Genomic DNA, 19,439 nt, shown 5'->3' with positions numbered 1-19,439 from the left:
CAAATGTTTTTTGGTGTGTCATTATACTCAGTCATGTGATAGCGGGCTACGCAGACTCGAGAAGGATGATGGAAGTCAATCAAGAAAGGGGGGATGAAAGATAGAAGATATGAACGTGAAAGAGCTTCTTGTGCATTATCATCATTGAGCTTTATTATGGCAAGTAGGTTATGACAATCGAGGCATATGTTCGACCCAGAAAGTCATTGTACCTGTTTGCATGGAGATAAGATAGTCACAAACAAGGAATGCCCCAGTTCATACTAGACTCACAGTGTCCTCATATCCTTGGACGAGTCATAGCATTACTAAGAGACAATCCACAGACAGCAAACAAAAATAGGTGACGATACCCCATCCTCGCCTTTCTAGTCAAAGACATCTTGGAGATAGAATCTCTAGTCAGAGACATCCTGGAAAAGCTAAAAGACATGTCACCAAAAGAGATGAAATCAAAAGAAAACCAAGACTCGACATCAACATCCACTATAGTCCTCAAGTTTAGTGTCTCCTATCACTTGTATAAGTCTCATTTAATTGTGGTCACAATGTTTACTTTCACAAAAAGGATAGATAGCACTGAACCATATGTTGTCTGAGTCTGTTGAAAGATTTGATTTGTTGAAGCTCATTGTTGTTGTTGTGTCTCATCTGAAACTGACTGAATCCATGAAGCTGATACTTTATTGTGGAGAAGATAAAACTTTATTGTAGATCTATGATGCAAATGTTGCTTTATTGCGGATTGTGTGCGGATAGACTGAAGGAAGCTGGAAGAAACTGTACTCCTCAAAACATGTGATGTTCTTAGGTCCACACCCATCACTAGACATAGGATTTGCCATAGCCATAGATAGGATCTGATTTATTATGGGGGGAAAGGAAGGTTTATTATGAATGACTAACCAATCTTGGGTAGATCCATAACAAGCCATGATGGGAATGGGTAAGTTTATTATGGATGAATTGGTTGTGAGTGTGTGCAAAGTGAAAGGATGAAAGTGAATCCTAAAGGAGGGAGGAGCAATGTCTCTACGCATGGCGCTGGTGACCCAGTTTTCACCATGGTACTTGCCCAGGATGCCACTGAAGTGGTTTTCACTGTTGGACAAAATTATTTCTCTTTACTTTTTTTGATTTTTCAATGTTTTTGTTGTCACAAGGTGCCTGTTTGCCAGGTTTTCACCAAGTAACGATTTTTTGTTTTTATGATTTTTTTGTATTTTTGAATTTTTTTGATTTTTTTTTTTTGTATTTTTGAATTAGGATATTCCGAAGAGCTATGTGTAGAACCTGCGAAGGTGCATGCTATTGATAGGATCTTCCAAAGGTTTACCTTCTGTAGTTGAGAGCTGATATGCCCCAGATCCATATGCTGCTGTAATGATGTAAGGACCAAGCCAATTTGGTTCGAACTTTCCCTTCTTCTCTCTGTCTTGCTGATTCTTGGAGTTTTCTCTAAGAACCAAGTCACCTACCTCAAATGTGCGAGGCTTGACCTAGTGATTATAGTTGTGACTCATTCGTTGTTGGTAAGCCTTGAGATGATTAAAAGTAGTTTGTCTCCGTTCATCTAGCAGTTCTAGTTCTTGTAAGCGAGAGACCCTGTAATCTTCATCAGTGATGATGTTTTGCAAAGAGACCCGTAAAGAGGGTAACTCAACCTCAATAGGAAAGATGGCTTCAACACCATAAACAAGTGAATAGGGTGTAGCTCCTGTAGGTGTGCGGACACTTGTGCGGTAGGCCCAAAGTGTAGGATTGAGTTGGATATGCCAATTACGGCCAGCGTCATCGACTGTCTTCTTGAGGATTTTAAGGATTGTTTTATTAGACGCCTCAGCTTGGCCATTACCTTGGGGGTAATATGGTGTGGAGAAATGATGGGAAATATGGAAGCGGTCACAAAGTTCACGAACATCCTGATTTTTGAAGGGATGCCCGTTATTAGTAATAATGGAAATAGGAATACCATATCAGCAAATGATATAGTTAAGGATGAAGGTAGCAATCTGTTTTCCAGTGACTTGTGTGAGAGGCGCGACTTCAATCCACTTTGTGAAATACTCTGTGGCTGTGATAATGAATTTATGACCATTAGAAGAAGGAGGGTGAATCTTTCCTATGAGATCAAGTCCCCACTGACAAAAGGGCCAAGGAGATGCAAGTGGTTGTAGTTCTTGTGCTGGCATATGTATGAGGTCTCCATGAATTTGACATTGCTTACATTTCTTGACAAACGGATATGAGTCTTTTTCCATATTGGGCCAGTAATATCTAGTCCTGATGAGTTTCTTGGCCAAGGTAGGACCACTAGCATGTGGACCACATATCCCTTCATGCACTTCACGTAACGCAATCTGAGCTTCGTCGCTTTCTAGACATCTAAGAAGAGTGCCATCTAGACCTTACCGATATAGGATATCAGCTAAAATGGCATATCAAAAGGATTGGCAAATGAAAGTGCGACGTTGGTTATTTGATAGATCAGGAGGTAGGATATTGTCACGAAGGTATGTGAAGATGGAACCATATAACTGGGATTTGGGACCAACAACACATATCATTTCAGTAAGAGTGATCTCATATGAAGGAACCAATAGGTTGTCCACCAAGAACTCATAGCAGGTCTCATTTTGAGGTAGATCAATCAGTGAAGTAATTGTAGCCATGGCATCTGCAGCATGATTCTGCTCTCTTGGTATCTACCTCAAAATATATCTTTGTGAAATGTTGTTTCAAATCATCCACCATTTGCTTGTAAGGCAGTAATTTTTCATCTTTTGTTTGGTAATCATCAGTTGCTTGACGGATGACAAGTTGGGAATCCCCAAAAACACGAAGTTCCTGGATCTTCCACTAAACTGCAATTCGTAATCCAATTGTTAATGCCTCATATTCTGCTATATTGTTAGTGCAAGGAAATGATAAGCGGTATGATTTTGGTATAGAATCTCCTTGAGGAGTTATAAAGAGAATACCAGCTCCTACCCCATGCTGTGTGTATGAGCCATCAAAGTATAGTTGCCATGGCTTTGCATGTGATATTGTTAAAATGGATTCATTTGGAAATTCTGAATTTAGAGGAACATCATCAATCATGGGGGCATCTGCTAATTGATCTGTGATGGCTTGTCCTTTTATTTCTTTTCTGTCCACATACTCGATGTCGAATTCACTAAGGATCATTACCCATTTGGCTAGCCGCCCAGTAAGTGTTTCTTTATTGAGAAGGTATTTTAATGGATCAATTCTTGCAACCAACTTAGTCTTATGAGTAAGCATGTAATGTCGTAATTTCTACGAAGAAAAGACCATGGTGAGACATGCACGCTCAATTGGTGTGTAGTTTAGCTCATATCCCACCAATGTGCGACTGATATAGTATACGGCCTTTTCCTTGCCCTTAGCAATTTGTTGTGCTAGGAGTGCCCCCAGCGCTGTTGGAGTAGCTGATATGTATAGTAGCAAAGGCTAATCTGGAACTGGTGGCATCAAAACTGGCAGATTCAAAAGATAATCTTTGAGCATCTGAAAAGCTTGTTGACAATTATCATCCCATTTGAATTTGATGTTTTTATGTAGCAGGTGTTGAAAAGGATTACACTTATCTGCAAGTTGTGCTATGAATCTTTGTATAGACTGGAGTCTCCCTTGTAAGGATCAAAGTTGACTGATATTTATGGGTGGCGGCATGTCCAAGATAGCCTTGACTTTTGCTGGATCGGCTTCAATTCCTCTTTTGGACACAATGAATCCTAGGAGCTTCCCAGAGGTTACTCCAAAGACACATTTCTTGGGGTTTAATCTTACTTTGTATCTTTCCAACCGATCAAAGACGACTGAAAGTATGTCCAAATGTGTATTTCTATCTACTGATTTACCCAAGAGATCATCAAAATAATCTTCCACAGTTATGTGCATGAGATCATGGAAGATAGTAGTCATGGCTCTTTGATATGTAGCACCTGCATTTTTTAGCCCAAAGGGCATGACATTCCGGCAAAAAGTTCCCCAAGGACAAGTGAATGATGTTTTGTGTTGATCCTCGGGTGTGATCCTTATTTGATTATAACCAGAAAATCCATCCATCAATGATAACATTTTGTGACCTGCTGTGAGATCAACGATCAAGTCAATATTTGGTAATGGGAAGTCATCTTTTGGACAAGCTTTGTTAATGTCTCTGAAATCTGTACATATTCTGATACTGCGATCTGGTTTACTGACAGGTACTAAATTGGAGATCCATTCAGGATAATCAATTGGGCATATGAATTCAACATCCAATAACTTCTCCAGCTCTACTTTGACTAGTGATGCCACTTGTGGATGCATTTTTCTTAATTTTTGTTTCACTGGCTTTGCCCCCAGTTTGACTATCAAATGATGCATTACCAAATCCGGATCTAGTCCAGGCATATCAGCGTATGACCATGCAAAGTTGATTTGTCATTCCTTGAAAAAACTTATGAACTGTGACCTTTCGGATTCTGTCAATGATTTAGCCAGGAATATGTTGTGTGGAACCTCTTCCATACCAATGTTTGTTTTGATAGTCTCCTCTACCAACATGGATGACTTTTCCTCATACGAGGCTAGGAGAATGTCGAGCCTTCCATCTTCGGGTGCCTCAGAGAGGTTTTCACCCTCAGATACGTCCTTTCTTTTTACTTTTTTGGGATCAGATAGCGCCACAGTGTGGTTTTTGCCATAAGACCCTTGATTTGTTCTTATTTTCACATTTTTGCGACTGGAAGGTCCGACACCCTCACCAAAATATTCCATGTTGTTGAGTTCTATAGTGTATCCTGCTTTATGGTCCCCAGGGGGAAGATCATCTCGTATGCCAAGATAGTCAATAATATCTTCATCATTTTGGAAGGTGTCAAATTGTGCTGGTCCTTCATAATCCCAGTCAATAAGTTGATGGTGAACAAGGGGAAGGCCTTTAATGTCTTCGGAGTCAGCGGGGCTAAGAGTGAAGATGTGGTTATATTTGGGTATATCAAGGCAATCGTCGAGGTCATCGATGGCACTCTCCTCATTAGTTTCGATCGTGAGCGAATCCAAATTGTCGTCACTAGTAGCGCATTCTGGGATAGGTGTTCTCATCCTATGTGATTTCGACCTAGAACCTTGAGATGAAGACTGTGCGGAATCCTCATGGTTTGTTTCTTGACCAATTTTGAACTTTTTATAAAATTCCTCTTCTTCTGTGGGTTCATCTGGCTCTCTGAATGTTTTGGTGAGCTCATAATCACTGGAGGATTTGTCTGAACCCCATTCCCATTCGTTGGAGTCTGTGGAATAGCGATCCTCTTGTTGAACTTTGGCAACTTTGATTTGTGATTCCTTTTCTGTCCTTTTAGTGTGGATCTTGGAAGTCAGGAAACCAAGTCCCTGCGAGCGTTCCCTTTTTACAATCAATTCAGGTTGTAAGGGTTCCATAATGCCTTCTTTTCGTAACCCAAGAGGGATTTTTCCATCATACCCAAATTTTTGTAGAATCTTGAAGCCTTTGCCAAATTTCTCACAGGGTATATTGATCTGATCTTGTGTGTCATCTTCAATGTCTTTGTATAGCATTTTGTATAAACCTTCCTCCTCCAATTCGCCCCATCTTTGAAAGGTAGTAGGATCCCATTTGAATACTATGATGGGTATTTGCTTGTTAGGATGTGGCCTTCCATATTCTTTTGGAGAGCTCATGACTTGTCGTAAATACATGGTCTGATTTAGAGTATATTCTCCCATGCCTTTGTTCTGAAATTTGCCTTTAAGTTCACCCTGTTTTGATGTCAAAGGTTTCAATGACTCAGGGTTAATGTATGCCGAAGAAGGAACAACTTCACAATTACTAGGAATGATGGTCTCAGTATGTGATCTCAAGTTATTGCAATATATGAATGGATTAGGATCACCGTTAACTGTTACCTCAACTCCATTGTGAGGAAACTTAATGCATTGGTGATATGTTGATGGGACTGCCCTCATTTCATGAATCCAAGGACGTCCTAGCAATATATTATAAGTGAGATCCAGATCTAGGACCTGACAAACCACATCCTTTGTGACTGGCCCAATTCTTAGAGGTAAGGTGACTGTGCCCTTGGATGAGCGCTCTTCATCGTCATATGCCTTGATGGTGATTTGATTTTTTGAATTCACAGCTTTATCAGAATATCCCAATTGTTTAATGGTGCTCAATGTACAAATGTTTAGACCAGCTCCTCCATCTATTAGGACTTTCTTTATTTGATGTTTGTGTTTGAAGGCTTCAACATGTAGTGGTGCATTATGTGGCTGACTTACGGAGGCGTCATCGGCTTCTGTGAATGTAAGGGAATGTGGAATGGAAAGGTATCCCACCATGGCTTGAAATTGGTCCATGTTCAGATCAATAGGAATGGCGGTGTCTCTCAAGATTTTGTCAAGAATAGCTTTATGAGCGGGGGATATACGTAAGAGCTCAAGGATGGAGATGAGCATGGGTGTCTTCCCTAACTGTTCTACAAGGTCATATTCAGGTTTGGTTGATGAAGAAGCGGTATTTTTAGTGGAGGCACCTAGCAAAGTAATTTTACCTTGATGGGTTGTAACATGACATTTAGAAGTAGGTTCGGACGAAGATCCAACACCTCTTAGGACAATCTTGGGTCACTTAGGAGGATTCTCAGGGTTTTTGTTCTTGATGGTAATAGTAGAGATATGATTGTCCATTGAGATATGATTGATAGTTGAATCATAGTTGTAAGGTGCTCTAGTATAGTTGGCTTGATCATTTGTGACTTTATCTTTTCCCTTGTCATGCTTTGGGAATGGTTCCTTAAACATCTCATGTTTTTGATTGGATGAGTGTCCCTCAATCTCGATGTCACCTCTATCAATGAGATCTTGTACGATATTCTTCAGTCGATGACAATTTCCTATTTTATGACCCTTGCTCTTATGAAATTCACAATACTCATCATCATTCCACCAATTTGGTTTGACCTTTGGTTCATATGGAGGAAAATCTAGAACTGTGATCACTTTGTTTGCCACAAGCTTTTTGAAGACTGACTCAAGTGGTTCTCCCAATGGAGTATACTTCCTTCGTGATCTAGAAGTTGTTTGAGTATTCACTTGATTGTTTGTAGAACTTGATCCTGAAAAGATGAATTTGGGTCGCACCGTGTTGGCATCAACAACACCATCATTGACTATGTTCTTTTTTTTATTCCAAAATCTTGGCTTGTCTTTTCCTTTAAAGTCATCTTTGTTCTTCTTGAATATCTTAATGACTCCTTGTTCAATTAGAACCTTTTCTGTTGCTAAGCCTTTTTCAATGACATCCTTGAAGGTGGACAAACAAGCTTTCCTTAGATCATAGTCAATGCCCTTGTTAACGTTTTGTGTGAACATTTCTACCATTTGTTTCTATGGAATTTCACAAGAGCATCTGCTGGCTAGATTTCTCCATCTTTGTAAGAATGATGCAAAAGACTCTCCATCTTTTTGCTTGGTGTTGCATAAAGTAGTGACCGATATGTCTATCTCTATATTGTATGAGAAATGTTGAATAAATGCCTCTACTAAGTCACCCCATGACTTAATACCAGGTGGGAGTTGGGAGAACCATTTCATAGCTTGATCACCTAGGCTTTGTGGGAATAATCTCATCAAATATGTCTCTTCTGCTGCTACTTCAATGCAAGCTATGAAAAACTATCTTATGTGTGCCTTAGGATCCCCTTTTCCTCTATACTTATCAAATTTAGGCATCACAAAGTGTGTAGGAAATGGAGGCATTGGAATACTCTTGTCAAATGGATAAGGACATATGTCTCTCATTGTGTACGTTGGCTTTGGTGTATTTATGTCCTCCATTATCTTTTGTAAGTCTCTGATTTGTTGCTCCAAATTGTTCATAGGTGGAGATCAACTTCTTGAAGCATACCCCATGTTTGAGGCACCAATTGGAGGAGGAGCATATTGCATATATGGATGATATTGATCATACACATGTTCATATGGAGGAGGTCTATAGTGATGCTGCCTATATGGACCACTTGGTATAGATTCATGTTGAGGAACACCATATCTATTTTGTGCATGTATACCATATTCTACAGGCATGTCATGTTCTATTGTGTTGCCCCCAAATTTGACATGGGGTTTCCTTGTGTCCAAATTTTGAGCATGCCTTTGAATATCCAATTGTTTTGGTTGATCCATAGCTTGAGTATGTGATTGAGCATATCTGTCTGCATAAGACTTCCATAATGGTCTACGAAGGTAAGTATCATATGTTTGACCATGTGTATGTGGGACCTCTGGTTTTTGAAGCAAAGATGATGGTGATTCAGGTACCATATGTGGTCCTCTATTTCCTCCACTATTAGGTCTCCTTTGATCAATGTTGGAGTGAGTTTGTTGCAAAGGTCGATTTTCCATAATTTGAGACATGTCAAAATCATGAGGTATCTTGGCTCCACTTTGTGCCATCATTTGTAAGAAGTATTGTCTATCCCTCCTCATTATTTCCTCAACCAATCGATTGAAATGGGGATTCATAATGGATTCTTCCACATCTACTGAATGTATTGATAAGTTGTCCACATTGTCATTGTGTGTAACATTGTTTTTTGTAGTGTCTGTGTTCTCCACATTTGGAATGTTTCTATAGACATCCATGTCAGGCAATGTAGTGTGATCAGTATTGAAAAATAAATCATTGTCATACTCATAAGAACTCATGTTTACGGACTCTTGAGCCTCTTTAGTTTCTCTCCTAGATTTTTGAAGACGGGTTTCAACCATGAACTAGGTATTGACCAAGATGTGTAAGACTGGATGAAAATGGAAAAAGTATGGAAGACCAAGAGTTGGATGGAGTGTAAATGAATCTGAAGTGTACTTGCAATGTCCAAAGTGTAAGACCAAGTATGTATGTAGTAGAGTAGGTGTGACTTCCAAAGAGAGGATAGTTTCTCTTAATGAGGTAAGTTGACCTTGACTCTAAGTAAGACCAAATGAGACCCAAAGGTAAGAAACCTTAATGAGGGACCACTTAGCAAAGTGTTGTTGTATGTAGTGTGTTGACAAAGTATGATGAGGACAAGCAAGTGACCTTTTGACCCAAGTTTAGACAAGTATGAATGTAAAATGAGATGTGAAGCAATGATGGACTATGTGAGACCCAAAGACAGGTTGAATGCTAGATGAAACCTGAAAAAACAACCTAGGAAGCTCAAGAATTCTGAAACTGATTTCTTTTGTTTGCTGGACTATGAAATTTTCTTGCAATTTTGAACACAGATGCGCTTGTATACTGCACAGATGTGGTTATCCGACTCAGACGTGTTTCTATTCAACACAGATGCTGTTAGACACACAGACACGATTCTGCCCTTCACAGATGTGCTTAGACAACACAGATGCGATTAAAATAGACACAGACGTGTTTCTGTAAACTTTGTGCAATTTTTTCCAATCTGTGAAGTCATTTTGTTGTGACCAAATCTGACTATTTGACTATTTTTTGTGACAAGAGGATACAATGTTGATGAGGACTCAATGTTTGCAAGTGTTTAGATTGACAATGACTCCAAGAAAAGTGTGTTGTTTGATGTAAAATTGTTTTGTATACACTTGAAGACACAAAAGACACAATGTTTTGCTGTTTGGTCTTGAATATTTGAATGTTTAAAATAAGTCAAGCACAATTCTTATGGCTGGCCAAGACAATAGTTGTTGATCCCACATAGGGTTTTACCCTCAAGGCTACGCTATTCAGAGCGGATACTTAGATGCTTGACCTCACTGGCTCCACCCTCGGCACTCACTTCTCGGGTCAGCCAAGCATCAGTCCCCATGAAAACTCCCCATGGCGAACTTTGTATCTCTACTAAGAACCATATGTGTGTGGGCCGCTACCAGAGGTCCGACCTCCTGCCCCAACAACTAGAAGGATTTGGGCTTCTAAAACAAAAATGTGCTAGTAAGGGCATCCGCTTGTGTGGCCATACATGTGGCACTTTCAGCTCTATAAATACAGAAGGCTCCCAGTCGGTAGGGGTTACGCCCTACAAATGATCAAATAAATTTGATCAAATGGGTTTATGGGGAGACATAGTGTCGGTATGAACTAATCAGCACATGTTATTCATAGTTTTCACCATGAATACATTTGATTATAGTGGTTCGGAAGAGGTGGGTTTTCCTCGCTACCACTTGGGTCGTTCTCTTCTCACTAGTAGTCCTAATGACCACACGGGAAGATAGGCCCTCTAAAGATTAAACAAAAAGAGCTTATTGCTCAAGACACAAAAGACAATGATTCAATTTTAGTGCACCAATGGAAGTGTTTGCTAGTCTATGAAAACAAGGCACACAATAAAAATCAAAAACTCTTGTCAAGGACCTGCAACAAAGAGTTGTTAGTAGTTTGGGTTGTTTGAAATAATCATCCCTTCCTGCAAACACAAAAGTTAGGTAAATTTTAAAACCCAAAAGACTTTGTGAAAATAGGGGCCTTCAACCAAATGATTTAGCTTCCAAGGCAAGCTGCACCAATTGTGTTTGCTAGATCTGAAAATGTTAGTCCAAAAATAAACTAGATCTGAAACCCTAAATGCAAAATCCGAAAACCGAATCAATAAAATTTCCAAAATTTTGAAACAGGCAATACACAGCTGCAACTACCGCCTACGTAGACGCAACTTCAAAATAGAAACGTGGTTTTGTGAGACACAGATGTGATTAAAAACCACAGACGTGCTTTTTGTACGTAGACGCGGGTGAAAACGACACATACACGTTTCAGTAACACAGACGCGCCTCCCTGGAACCTGCAAAATGAAATATGACCAAAACACAGACGCGGATCCAGATTTCTCAGACGTGCCAGAAAATCAAAAATGCGATCCAAAAGTGTGCAGACACGAAAATACCAAAAATGCTGTCGAAAATGTCTGACCTGCAACTTCAAAAACGCAAAATCTGCAACAAGGGGGTTAAATGCAAAGGGACAAGGGTCCCACCGGGTGTGCCAAAATATATATGGTGAAAATGGATACAATAATAACAAGATTGAAAGGCTAAATGAATTCAACCACCAAACCCTAGCCTAACAATCAATAAAGATCCACCATAACATATGAAGATTACCTAAGACAATGCAAATCACATGAAATCACAAAGATGATACCATCACATGTCCAATAGGGTTTTGATCTCCATTCTTCCTATCTCCATTGATCTTGCTTGATATATTTGCTCTCAGATTTTTATGTGCACAAGAGATCAATAAAGACTGGAATGTGGTTGCAAGTAGGATCGTAATGTAGTCAATTGATCAAGTTGTTAGCTCATTAGGGTTTGATAATGAAGGAGGCATCTCCTTAAATAGAAGACACAATATGAAATGGAGGGATAAGATTAAGAGGTGTAAAAAGGAGGTCGGCTATGATTAGAGGGTAGGTAGAAGAAATAATAAAATAATAAAAGAGGTAGGTAGTGTAGGAATTAAGAGATGAATGACATGTGTCATAGGTAGAAAAAGCTAATGAATTAATTAAATAAATAAAGATTTATTTAATTAATAGAAGAAATGAGATCAATTAAATAAATAAAATATTTATTTAATTTAGGAAAATGATAATTTAAATAAATAAATGTATTTATTTAAATGAGAAATAAGGCTAGAAGAGGATAAAAAGAATTAATTAAATAAATAAAGATTTATTTAATTAATAGAAGAATTAGGCTTAGATAATTAAATAAATAAAATATTTATTTAATTAGACATGACAATTTTGGGTGTCTACACATCCTTATCATGGTTTAGAAAGCCTATTTGCCTTTACATACAACCTTAATCATCAAAACAGATATGTCCATCTGATGAATGCATTTTCTATAGAAGAGCAAAGCATCAAACTTCTTCAAAGACTCTAGCCAAATGGCACACTTGCCTAGGCCTCCATGGCCACAAAAATTCTTGCACCTGCATTCTTGAAATCAAAACATGTATTTACATATCTTACAAGCTGACCAATTGGTTCTTGGGAAGCCATGAACATTTAGGGCTTCAAGAAGCCAAGTTGGTCAAGCATCCTTGCCTATTTCCTAGACAAGGCAGTGAAACTGTCAAAACCAAATAATTTTGCTTAAAACTCGAAACTTAATGAAATTTGATGCCACCAAAGGGAAAAGCTTTAGGAAGCATAAGAGAACTTGAAAATGTAAAAATAGTATGGCCAAGTACAACAGGTGTACGAACTGTTGCTCACATGGAGTTAAAACTAGAGAAAAACAAGATTAAAACTAGTGAAAACTTTCAAAATGCTTCATATCTCCATGAAATCAACCTTTAAAATGGTTAGAGTAGGAGAATAAATACCTCTACAAGTCATTTATCCTCCTGTATGGATAGGTACATGTCCAAGAGCACTCAAATTTGACATTTTCATGTCTAAAATGACAACTTTTAATGCCTAGATGATGCAAGGTTGATCTCAAAGACTACCAATCACCTAAGAACACCACTCACACCTAAAAACCAAACACAAAGCATTTCTAAAAACTTTTCAAAACAAAAACACATTTAAAACTCACTTTTTACAACATTTTGCCAGGCAACTCCAAACTAGCAACTTTGAGCAAAAAGATGAAAACAGGAAACATGACCACACAATGAGTTCAAAACTCATCCAAACAAGTTAGAACAACTCAAAAACAACTTAGACAAACTTTCCAAATCAAGACTAAGAAAAATCAAATCTGCTATCAAACCTGTGATGAAAATGAGGCTAGGTTCTCCTAAACCATACTCATCCGGTGACAAAGAAGTCATGTGACTCCTTTGGGTAGAAAAGAGAGAGGAATACCAGCCTTGTGGAAGTCACTTTCAGGTATCCAAGTGGCTTTAGAGGCTGGTTGATCCTTCCACTTGATCAAATGTTCAAAGTAGTCATGATGTCTAGTCTTCTTGATGATTCTAGAATCAAGTACCTATTCAGGAATGGGAAAAGAAGAAGAGGGGAGAGATAGATCAGAAAGGGAATGTGAAATGTCTGAAGCTCTCTGAGTCTCTTCTAGAGGCTTCCCCTTGAAAGGTACCAAATTTGCAACATTAAAGATAGGGGACAAGGAAACATCAGCAGGTAAATCAATCTTATAAGCATTAGGACCATACTTAGCCAAAATCTTGCAAGGCCCTATTCTTCTCATCTGTAACTTGGTAGGAACTCCCTTTTCCAATCTAGACTTGTTGAGATGCACCATCACAAAATCTCCAGCTGAGAATTGGACATCTCTCTCTGAAGCATCCACCCTTGCCTTGACTCTTACGGTGGTGTCTTGCAAAGACTGCTTAACCTGTTCATCAATCTCTTTCAGAGACTGTGCCATATCCTTTGCTATCCCACTAACATGTTGCAAGTTAGTCACATCATGTAACTCAAAAACACCTTTTGGATGCAAACCATAAACAATCTAAAAGGGACTCTTACCAGTGGATCTGTTTACACTATCATTATAGGCGAATTCTGCCTGTGGAATGAGTTGATCCCAAATTTGTCCATTCTCCTTGGTGAGACATCTGAGCAAATTACCCAATGTTCTATTCACCACTTCTATTTGGCCATCTATCTATGGATGGTAAGCTGAGCCAAAAGACAAGTTAGTACCCAATTTCTTCCACAAAGTCTTCCAAAAATGCCCCAAAAACTTAACATCTCTATCTGACACAATGCTAGATGGAACACCATGTATCCTAGCAACTTCTTTAAAGAAAAGGAAAGCAATATGACTAGCATCATTAGTAGTTTTGCAAGGTATAAAGTGAGCCATTTTGCTAAACCTATCAACAACCATAAAAATATTGTCATACCCTACTTTTGTCTTTGGTAAACATACAACAAAATCCATGCTGATGAAATCCGAAGGCCTAGAAGGAATAGGAAGTGGCTGATATAAACTAGCATTAGTGCTATTACCTTTGGCCTTCTGACATACCATACACTTCTCAACATACCTTTTGACATCTCTCTGCATCTTAGGATAGTAATAGAAGCGTTGAACCAACTCTAAGATCTTATTGAGACCAAAATGGCCACTCAAACACCCATTATGTTTCTCTTGGATAAGGTTTTCTCTCATGGAACCTTTGGGAACACACAGTTGTCCTCCCCTGAATAACAAACCATTTTGCAATGTAGAGTCAGCATACTCACTATGGAAATGATTCTCAAAAGCATGACAAACTTTATAAGCAGTAGCAAAATCATCATCATTAGGATACAAATCTTGAAAGCAATCAATACCAATACTCTTAACTTGAATCTCCTGAATAGTCAACAATCTCCTACTCAAAGCATCAACTACTTTGTTACATTGGCCTTTCTTGTGCTTAAGAGTAAGAGTATATGCTTGTAGGTATTCTACCCATTTCACATGCCTATGGTTGAGTTTATCCTGAGAATTCAAGAAACTGACTGCCTAGTTGTCTATATACACAACAAACTCTTTAGGAAGCAAGTAATGCCTCCACTTCCTGAGTGCTTGCACCAATGCATATAACTCTAAATCATAGGATGAGTACTTTTTATTTGCATCATTCAATTTCTTACTAAAGAAAGCAACTGGTCTATTATCCTAACTCAAGACTGTACCTACTGCAAGATGACTGGCATCACATTCTATAGTAAAGAGCTTGTCAAAACTAGGAAGGATTAACACTGGTTGTGTAGCAACTCTAGTTTTGAGTAACTCAAACCCCTTATTGGCTGCTTCTGTCCATTGAAACTTAACTTTATGACCACCCTTTATTGTATCTAACATGGGTGCACAAATTTCACTAAACCCTCTGATAAACTTTCTATAAAACTGGGCTAGACCATGAAAACTTCTAACTGAACTGGCTGATTGTGGAGTTGGCCAACTTGTTATGACTGCAACTTTAGATTGATCCATCTTAAGATCTCCACTGGACACAACAAAACCAAGATAGACTAGCTCTTGCTTCATAAAATCAGATTTCTGAAGATTTATGGTTAACTGCTCATCATATAATCTTTGCAAAACAATGGCTAAGTGTTTCAAATGCTCCTCTTTAGTTTTACTAAAAATGAGAATGTCATCTAGGTAGACTACCACAAACTTACCAAGAAAATCATGCAATACTTCATTCATTAACCTCATAAAGGTACTAGGAGCATTAGAGAGTCCAAAAGGAATAACCAACCATTCATAAAGACCCTCATTTGTTTTGAAAGTAGTTTTCCACTCATCACCCTCTTTTATTCTTATTTGATGGTAACCACTCTTTAAGTCTATTTTTGTGAAATACCTTGCACCCCCTAAACAATCCATCAAATCTTCTATCCTGGGAATAGGGAATCTGTACCTTATTGTGATTTTGTTGATGGCTTTGGAGTCTATGCATAGTCTCCATGTGCCCCCTTTCTTAGGTGCTAACACAATGGGTATGGCATAAGGACTTATACTCTTTCTTATTAATCCTTGATCCGACAACTCTTGAATCTGCCTAGCTACCTCTTTGTTCTGTTCAGGAGTCATCTTATAAGCTACTTTGTTTGACAAAGAAGCTCCTAGTATAAAATCAATATGATGGCTAATGGCTCTAGGAGGAGGTAATGTTGTTGGTTGTCCATCACTGATGATGTCCTTAAAGTTATCAAGACTTTGCTGCACTTTTTGTGGGATCTCAACTTGTTTTTCTTTCTTCTCCTCCTTAGGTTTCACTACAAGTGCATAACCAATCCCATCTCCCTCTTTCATGGTTTGGATGAACTCTTTTTCATTGACTAATAACACTTTGGGTGCCTGTGGTTTGCTCTTCTCTATCCCTTCACTAAGGGACTGTATTTTGTAGACAATGCCATTCTTTTGAAAGGAATATGTGTTTTTTCACCATCATGGTGTGCCTTTCTGTCAAATTGCCAAGGTCTACCCAATAGTAGATGGCAAGCATCCATAGGAAGGATGTCACATGGTATCCTATCCTTGTATTCACCTATGTTGAAGTCTATCCATGCTTGTTCGTTAACTAGGACATGCTGCCCCTTATTTAACTAGGTTACCTTTTAAGGTTCACTGTGCCTCATTCTAGGTAAGTTCAATTTGCTAACTTCCTCCTTTGAGATAATGTTATCTATGGAATCTGAATCTATAACCACCTTACATACCTTGCCCAAGATTTTGCACTTGATCCTGAACAATGCTCTTCTCTGGGACACTTCACACTTGTGAGGTTCTTGCATCAATACTCTCCTCATCATTAGACTCTCACCATCTTTGGGTGCTAGGTGCATTGCTAGAGTTCTTGTACTACTTCCTTCCTCCTGAACATAGTTCACTCTCTTTTCACCTCCATGGGAAGAACTAGGATTTTTTGGACACCTATAAGCAGGATGACCCAATTTTTGATAGTTATAGCATTTCATAGTGGGGAAGTAAGACCCTCTACCTGGTCCACTAGATCTTCCCCTTCCTAGGTTGCCTGATCCCCTACCCCTATAGTTGGGCTTTCTCTGAGAATCCCCACTTTGCTCTATAAGCTTAGATTCTCCTTGGGACCTTTGATCTACATGTCTTCCCGCAAAATTTCCTCTATCACCTTGACCATCTCTGTCTCTTCCTCTACCTCTGTTATGCTACTCTTGCTTCTTCCTACTCCTTTCCTCTACCTTGAGTGCAAGTTGATAGCACTTCTGGACTATTGTAGGACACAACAAACTTAACTCTTCCTGAATGTTCCATCTCAAGCCATTGAGATACCTACCAACCTTGACATTTTCATCCTCTTGTATCTTTGACCTAAGGCATAGCTTTTGAAACTCCTCGATGTAGCTACTGACATCTAACTCCTTTTGCCTAAGGTTTTGCCTTTTCCTATGAAGTTGTATTTCATAGTCCTCAGGAATGTAAGTCTCTTTGATCTTGGACAACATTCCCTTCCAAGTTACTATGGACTTTTTGCCCTCTTTCTCACGTTCATCCTGAATGAACTTCCACCATGTTAAGATAGCTCCTCTCGACCTAGACTTAGCCACCTTCACTTTCTGGGCCTCTGTCACACCATCACATTCAAAATAGTTCTCAAGACCCTCAATCCACTCCATGACCACTTTTGGGTCCATTTTACCACTGAATACTGGGACTCCTTCTAGTGTTCTCCCACTCATAGCCTTCAAGGCTTTCAAAAAGGGTTCATTCTCTATCACAGGGTCTGGTAGAGGGATTTCATCCTCTATAGCTAATAGCTTACCCCTGTCTTCTGTTCCATCTATCTTATTGTTGGCTTCACCTGCCTTCACTTCTACTTCTTCCAATTTATGCTCCAGGAGGTCTAGTTTCATTCTGAGTAACCTATTTTCTTCTTCTTCGATCTTCCATTTTCTTTGCTAACTCTACATTTGTCACCATGGTTACCAAATTGCTTCTTCTTCCCAAGTGTAACTAAGCTCTGATACCACTATGATAGGGAAGTAGGGCAAGGTGATTGCTCAATTAGGCTTGTATTTTTACTAAGTGATAGGTTCTTCCCTAGTTTCAGAGTGTAGTCATCAAGGAATCAACCCTCTTTTTAGGGATTTGTGCTCATACTTCTCCAACAATGGACTTCTAGACAAAAAGAACCACATATTCTAATACCCTTTTGGAAGTTCTTCAGTATTTTCTAAGTTTTAGGATCCATTAGGCCTCCTCCATGACTGTCCCAAAAATGGGTGCAAAAAGAAGGGTTTGCAAGGGTTTTGGTGGCAAGAATCAACTATAGAGAAAGAAACCTTCAATGTGAGTCATGCAACCTTAGTTCTACCATGCCACATACTGTTTAAGCCAAAATGAAGTACTTTTACACCTTCAAGGGTTAGAGAACAAGATTTTACAAAAGATGCTCATGAGGAGCGTGCAACATTGACAACTTTTTCTTTCTTGCTTTCTACAAAGACATCATGTGCATGAGTACCAATTACATTCAAATCATGTAAACATGTCTATCATTAGAGACAAAAGAGAACCACATTAGCCCTACACAAAAAGGCATTAGGCAATTACAAACAAAGAGTCATTCACTGTCAAAACTAATTATCACTACACTTTGCCCTTTCACTGCTTTTTCACTTTACCCTACATTTACCACTATCAAAGCTCATTTTCAAAGGTCTAATTGGTGCCTTTTATCAATGCTCTATCTTTGGATGTTTTTTGTCCTTCATACCTAATATTTGGAAGAGCAAGATTGCAAAAACAAATCAACCAAAAGTGCAAAAATCAGTCATAATTGACTGTGACAGCCAGCTGGGTGTTACAACTTTGCCTAAAGGATCATTAATTGATCTTGGCAATCTCAAAACCCATGGGTAGGGTCATAAAAAACTCCTAGTTCTTGTTTTCAAACAAATAGAAGGAGGTACAAGTCATTACAAACTCCAATATAAGGTGGAGAGTAAGCAAATGAATGAAAACCAACACCAAAATAGTGACTCATTGTTTTTTACACCATTTTTACAAACTGAAAATGCGATCATCCTTATCATGGCTTAGAAAGCCTCTTTGCTTTTACATACAACCTTAAACATCAAAATAGGTCTGTCCATCTGATGAATGCATTTTCTATAGAAGAGCAAAGCATCAAACTTCTTCAAAGACCCTAGCCAAATGGCACACTTGCCTAGGGCTCCATGGCCAGAAAACTTCTTGCACGTACATTCTTGAAATCAAAACATGTATTTACATATCTTACAAGTTGACCAACTAGTTCTTGGGAAGCCATGAACATTTAGGGCTTCAAGAAGCCAAGTTGGTCAAGCATCCTTGCCAATTTCCTAGACAAGGCAGTGAAACTGTCAAAACCAAATAATTTTGCTTAAAACTCAAAACTTAATGAAACTTGATGACACCAAAGGGAAAATATTTAGGAAGCATAAGAGAACTTGAAAATGTAAAAACAATATGGCCAAGTACAACAGTTGTACGAACTATTGCTCACATGGAGTTAAAACTAGAGAAAAACAAGATAAAAACTAGTGCAACCTTTCAAAATGCTTCATATCTCCATGAAATCAACCCTTCAAATGGTTAGAGCAGGAGAATAAATACCTCTACAAGTCATTTATCCTCCTGTATGGATAGGTACATGTCCAAGAGCACTCAAATTTGACATTTTCATGTCTAAAATGAGAACTTTTAATGCCTAGATGATGTAAGGTTGATCTCAAAGACTACCAATCACCTAAGAACACTACTCACACCTAAAAACCAAACACAAAGCATGTCTAAAAACTTTTCAAAACAAAAACACATTTAAAACTCACTTTTTACAACATTTTACCAGGCAACTCCAAACTGGCAACTTTGAGCAAAAAGATGAAAATAGGAAACATGACCACACAATGAGTTCAAAACTCATCCAAAGAACTTAGAAC

Source organism: Cryptomeria japonica, chromosome 7 (assembly GCF_030272615.1).
Source record: "Cryptomeria japonica chromosome 7, Sugi_1.0, whole genome shotgun sequence".
In the NCBI taxonomy this organism is placed as follows: Eukaryota; Viridiplantae; Streptophyta; class Pinopsida; order Cupressales; family Cupressaceae; genus Cryptomeria; species Cryptomeria japonica.
Note: the sequence above shows the minus strand (reverse complement) of the source record.